The 6,492-nt window shown below is 42.6% G+C and overlaps 1 long non-coding RNA gene across 1 annotated transcript; it reads left to right on the top strand.

The window, feature by feature from the left end:
* Positions 1–1,984: 1,984 nt before the first annotated feature.
* On the top strand, positions 1,985–5,658 carry LOC108640056. The gene is made up of 3 exons (XR_001920900.2): positions 1,985–2,058; positions 3,768–3,819; positions 5,547–5,658. It is a non-coding gene; the product is annotated as an uncharacterized LOC108640056 (long non-coding RNA).
* Positions 5,659–6,492: the final 834 nt, after the last annotated feature.

Genomic DNA, 6,492 nt, shown 5'->3' with positions numbered 1-6,492 from the left:
AGGTGTTTACTTCATGCTGTTCTCATGTTGCAAATAAACAAGTTAAAATAATGGAAGCGTAATCCATTTAACACACTTCTGTGAACATCTGTGTTCCAAAACCTCTGTAAGAAGAAAAGAAGAGACTTCAGACTCCAAGAGCTATTAGGCATCTCTGTGTTATCAAGGACAATTCATTCCAACATTCAGACCTTGCATAGTGGGGATGAAAATATGGGGAGACGTGTTATGAAATCAGCATAGTTTGGGAGTTTTTAGCTGCTGCTGCCATTTGGTTGAAGCTGGCTCCACTGCTGTTCTAAGCAGACTGTGACACTTCTTGGCATAGAGTTTCAGACTGGTTAATGGAAAGCTGATAGCTAATAGGTCTCACAGATTTAATCATGAGTAATGTGCTTGGTTTCGTTCAGTAATTTCTCTCTAGCATGACTGAATAGTGGGGAAATTTAAGCAGTAATAGTTCAAACTGAAAAGGTTTTGATTCCCCTTGTGTTTAAATGTCAATTTTCAATAAATATTTAAACAGTACCAGGATAATCAGTGCATTAAGCTTCACTCCAATGATCCACCTGTTCAATTTTTTCATCTGTGGCAGCAGTGAATATACAGGCTTATTAGACAAAACTTGCCAAATAGATAGACAACAACCTAAAGGAAACTTTTTCCTGTATTTTTTTATTAGGAAATGAGCTTACAGGTTAAAATAGTAAGGTACATGTGCATTATCAGCTTTAATTTATTTATATATTATTTTGGCCCATCATTTTACCTATATAGTCTAGCATCATAGTTGTTAAGGATTAAGCAGTGCCTGTGATGGAACTAGGTGCACTGATAACTGCATTTTTTGTTATGTGGATGAAACAGATTTATAGATATAAATAAGGATATCAGCTGATTTCTTCTATCATGCACAGCTTTTTCCCAGAATTAACTGCTTCTCGTTCACTTAGAATCCAATGGCCATGGATGTAAGCAGTATTCAGTGCCCATTCTTCATAAACTTTACTTTCCAACACTTTTTTGGCAAAACTCCTGCCCACCTGTACTGGGTTTGTATGACAATGGGGGGCTGTAGAGCTGGCTCTGTGATAAGCTGCCAGAAGCTTCCTCGCTGTCCAATAGAGGCCCCAAGACAGACCTGCCACTGACCAAGGTCAAGCCCATCAGCAACAGTGGTAGCATTTCTGGGAAAATGTACTTCAACAGGGGAAAAAGCTGCTGTGTGACAGCAATTGCAGCTAGAAGAGAGGACTGAGAATAGGTGAAAGAAACAGCTCTGCAAATTCCAAGGTCAGTGAAGAAGGAGGCGGAGGAGGTACTCCAGGCACCAGAGAAGATATTGCCCTGCTGCCCATGGCAAAGACCGTGGTGAGACAGCTGTCTCCCTGCAGCCCATGGAGATCCACAGTGGAGCAGAGATCCACCTACAGTCTGTGGAGGACCCCATAGCAGAGCAAGTGGATGCCTGAAGGCTATGTCCACAGGAGAAGCTCACGCTGGAGCCAGCTCCTGGCAGGACCTGTAGCACCACAGAGAGAGAAGCCCACACTGGGCCAGGGTTGCTGGTGGGACTTGTGACCCTATGCAGGATCCACACTGGAGAAATTTGTTCCTGAAGGACTGCACCCCATGGAAGGGACCCATGCTGGAGCAGTTCATGAGGGAGGATTCACATAGGAGAAGTTTGTGGAGGACTGTCTCCTGTGAGAGGGACACCACACTGGAGCAGGGGAAGAGTGTAAGCTGTCCTCACCTTGAGGGGGGAGCAGCAGAGAACAATGTGTGATGAACTGACCTGCACACAAAGGCTGGGAACTCCCCATCCCCGGAAGCATTCAAGACCAGGCTGGATGGGGTTCTGAGTAACCTGGTTTAGTGGAAGGTGTCCCTGCCCATGGCAGGGACATTGGAACTAGATGCTTTTTAAGGTCCTTTCCAACCTCAACCGTTCTATGAGTCTATGACCTCAGCCCCTATTCCCCATCTTTCTGAGCCTCTGGTGGGGAGGAGATAGAGAAAATCAGAAGTAAAACCAAGTCCAGAAAGAAGGAAGGGGTAGGGGGAAGGTGTTTTTAAGGCTTTGTTTTATTTCTTGTTATCCTACTCTGATGTGGTTGGTAGTAAATCAAACTAACATCCTCCAATCAAGTGTCTTTTCCCTGTGATGGTAATTGGTGAATGGTCTCTCCCTGTCCTTATCTCAATCTATGAACCCTTCATGGTATTTTCTCTCCCCTGTCTGGCTGAGGAGGGAAGTGACAGAGTGGCTTTGGAGAGCACCTGATGTCCATCACACCACCTCAGGGAATAATAGAATGGTTGGGGTAGGAAGAGACCTGTAATGGCAGGGATATCAGTTCCCTGATCATCTTTATGACCACCCTCTGGACTCCCTCCAGCAGGTCCATGTCTTTCCTGTGCTGAGGAGCCCAGAGCTGGATGCAGCACTCCAGGCAGACTCTCACAAGAGCAGATAAGAGGGGCAGAATCATCTCCCGCAACCTGCTGGCCACACTTCTTTCAATGCAGCCCAGGATACCTGGCTTTTTATCCATGGTGTTCTCAGGGCTGTTGTTGAAGTGGAGCATCTGGATGTAATGCAGCAGATGTGTGGACGTTTCCCATGTGGTGGGAGGTGCATTTTGCCATGATGTTGTAGGGAGGCTGAGGCTGCAGCTTCCATCAGAGACGAGCTCCCCCTGCGGCAGGCTAGAACAACCACCCCTTTACAGGCAAAGCCTTTTGTCCCAGCAGAAGCTGAATGTGATGAAAATCTGTCAGGAATTACCCATGTGAAGACTATAAATAATTGAAAAAAGAAATGTGGAAATGGCAGAAGTGTAAAAATCTGGCATCAGCCTTCGTGATTTGCAAAGCAACACCCGGAGTCCAGCTGATAACACAAAGAAGATCCTTAGTTTTGGCTTGCCAGAAACAGAGGCAAGAACCAGCAACCTGAATTATGTGAAGTCCATCAGGTGCTGGCACTGGTAAAAAGAAGGGAAATTTCAAATAAATAAGGTGAAGTGGGAAGGCTTTCTTAGAGCACATGTACAAAATTTCATTATGGTTAAACTAGGGAGCCAAGCACAGCTTTTCATTTTCAGCTCCCTGCAAGATTGATTTGACTTGTATTTATAAAGGGACTTCAGCCTTTTGTAGCCACCTGGAGCAGGGGACAGGCAAAGGCCAAGGTATTTCCCTATGCAGGTGGCCCACATAAATATCTTGGTGGAATTTATTTTCTTTCATTTATTTTGGCATTGCTTGGGCACTGCTTGATTAAGAGGTGGTGTGTAGGAACTGATATGCCCAGAGATAGACAGCCACATCTGCTAACCATTTGGATTAATTATTACACCTGTACCATAAAACACATGTTAATAAAGAGCTGGTGAACAGGTTCAGGTTGCAGTTTTAAACAGGCCCAAAGAAAGCAGATTGCTAGTCACATACAAGAGTGAGCCAAACCTTTTGCTGATAAGATGCTGCAGGCTTAAGCCATATCCAAGGAAGAGGCAATGTCAGATACAAATGAAAAATAAATCACACACAGGAGGAAAGTGAATATCCTGGCAAACTACGCCTTTGTAGTCTATTGGCTAGAAGGTGAGCGACAGTACACGCTCTTTCTTTCCTTCTTTCTTTGCTGTTAGATGTAAAAGGAAAAAAATCATTAATCACTCTGCAGGATACAGCACTTAAATGGGTAAAGTTGCTGAAGGGGTCTGGTTAGCATCAGCCGATTTTTCATTTCCTTTCAGTGGGGACAGTGTGGTGCTCTGGAATCCCTGGAGCCCAGGAGCATGAATGCAGGTATTGAATTTTCAGGAGGAGACAATTAAGACCAAGCATGTGAGATACAATCATATTTGAATTAATTCAGATACCTCAGCTAAAGACCTAAACTCTACGCCTTCTTCCTTCTTTGGGAGGCATATTTGAGAGGGCTTTACTGGGCTGGCATTAATCATTAATCATACCTTGTGTCAGTTATGATGGAACACAATGGAGCTCTGTATTTATTATTTCTTCCACTGAAAAGGTTTACCATATTCTTTCTGCCTGTGGAAAATCATTTTCCTGGACAACCTCTGCAAACAGCTTTTACCAGGTTTTCACAGCTCTTTATTCTGAGATTCCCTGCAATTGGAACAGAGCGAATGTGGGCCTTGAGTTTGGTGCCAATTCTTCATTATTTGTCAGATACCTCCTGACCAAAGCTGGCTTCCATCATGATCTGTAGATGGCCGAAGAAAGAGCATAGGACCATTGTGAGGACATCTGCACTCCTTCTCACTTTGGGCTTCATCTGTGGTTGATGCTGGTGTATACCTGTTAGCTTTGGGAGTTCTTTTGGCATCGTAATACTCATCACTGCAAATATCACCAACAAAGGGTGGTCATGCTGCCCTGATGCCCAGCACCACTGGACAATAGTGCCTGGTTATCTTTCCAAAAAGGAGGAAGCCAGAACGTGCACCTGTCCCTCAAACCTGTTCGAACAGTATTTCACTGACAAACACAAGAGTTCAATATGTTTTGGTCCTGACCTGTGCAATTGCTCTGAGAAGCCATGTGGTCCAGATGAAAGCTGAGGTCTGTGCTGTGCCACCATGCCCTGCAGAAGCCGTGGGATCAGTTGGAGAGCAGTTGGATGCTTGGCAGGTTGACCATGTGCTGTCAGGTTTGAGGCTCTCCAGTCACCAGTCAGTTTCAAGCCCACGCCTTCCCTGAGAGCATGGATTTACAAACAGTCTATGGGAAGGTCCAGCAAAGATGGTCTGGCCATCCAAAGTGAAGGATGGTCTTTCAAGGATATTTTTCATGAATCAGGACAAAAAGATGAAGTTAATGTTTGCCTCACTTGCCCAAAGAAGTATTTGTTTGGAAATATAGCAACCTACAGCGGATAGGAGTATGGAAATGTAAAATACACTGAGATATAATTTTAAGATATAGCCCACAATAACTCTGATAAAACTATTTATCTTGATTCATGTGTTTTATTGTTTGAAGTTTATTTTCCCCTGCAGCCTCAATTTAAGTCTTCATGCTCTTCACATATATATGTATATATTTCAACACTTCAGAGAGTTGGAGTCAAAATTAGCATTTCATTTTCTTTATTTTCAAACCATATTTCTGCAGTATTTTTCCATATTACCACTATATTATTAATGAACACTTTTGTAGCTACTCTGATCACTTGAGTTCTGTCCAAGTAATAGGTACCAACTTTTAGCAGTTGCAGGATCTGAATTACAGTGCACAAAACTACCGGTAGATCATTTACATTCATATTTCTGAGTTGAAATAATCCTTGGAATGTATTAATTTCAAGCTATTGTTTAGATTTACTATCCAGCTCCACCTTCTGGTAAACTTGCATTAAGTCTAACTTAAGTTTCTTTCTACTTGCAAACACCGAAAGCAAATTCTTTCCTTTGTAACTATGCTACTGATCAACACTTAAGGATGAATTATGCTGACCTGTATTAACCTTGCCAGTCATTGAATTTGTACCTCATTGACTGTTTCAGGGATACATGGAATAAAAGCAGCACTTTCAGAGTAAGCTTGAAGGGAGATAATCTGCATCGTCAAGTCACTGAAACTTCTGATTCGTGACATCTCTTAATAAATAAGTCCGAGACTCCAAAATTACGGAATGGCTTCCTGAGAGTCATAATGCCACAGTTCTTTTAGTCTTAGCTGTTCTTGAAAAAGAATATGCAAATGTGTCTAATGAGACATCCATTCATTCTTGAAAAGTTTCTCAAAAAAGACATGCATGAATGCATTTATACTCAAAATAAGCATAACTGGGTTTACTTAAAAATTCCTCATTTATGTCTTTGCTTCTTATCCCCTTTTTAAAGCATTTGATGTAATCAGACTGTCAGCTGTCATGTACTAGGGATATCCAATACTACTGGTTTATGAAGCACTTAGAGAAGCTGCATGCCTACCTTGGACATGAGGGAAGGGGTCACTTGGACAGGGCATGGAGACACTGTGAATTTCAACATTAGTCATTTGATTAATCCATTCATCCAGGCTCTTATCTATAGGGGTTTTTTATGTTTTCTTGCCTGTGAACTTGCAGTTTTCTTTTGAATCCTTTGTATTTGAATCCTTTTGAATCTTTTGTATTTATGTGCTTCTGGTATATAAGCTGTAGCTCTACCAATAAACTAACTAGGGCTCAAGAGCTATTCAATCAGTAATGTTAACTTTTAGCTCACGCCCTGACACAGCTTCCCCAAATCAACTAGTCCCTCATGGACAAAGCCAAGGCACAATGTAAGGGGTGGCACAGGCCAATGAGTATTTCCCATAGACATTTTGGGCAATGGTTGGAATGCCACTCTCCTTTACTGCTCATTTCATTTTTAAGGATTGACATACACTTATCACTGCCATTTTCTGTTTCTGAGAACCTAGAAGACTGACAGCCTGTTTCACCCTGTGACTGTTCAGAAGATG

Source organism: Manacus vitellinus, unplaced genomic scaffold, assembly GCF_001715985.3.
Source record: "Manacus vitellinus isolate BGI_N305 unplaced genomic scaffold, ASM171598v3 scaffold_28_pilon, whole genome shotgun sequence".
NCBI lineage: Eukaryota > Metazoa > Chordata > Aves > Passeriformes > Pipridae > Manacus > Manacus vitellinus.
The sequence above is the reverse complement of the archived record's forward strand: the minus strand, read 5'-3'. Positions and strand labels throughout refer to the sequence as shown.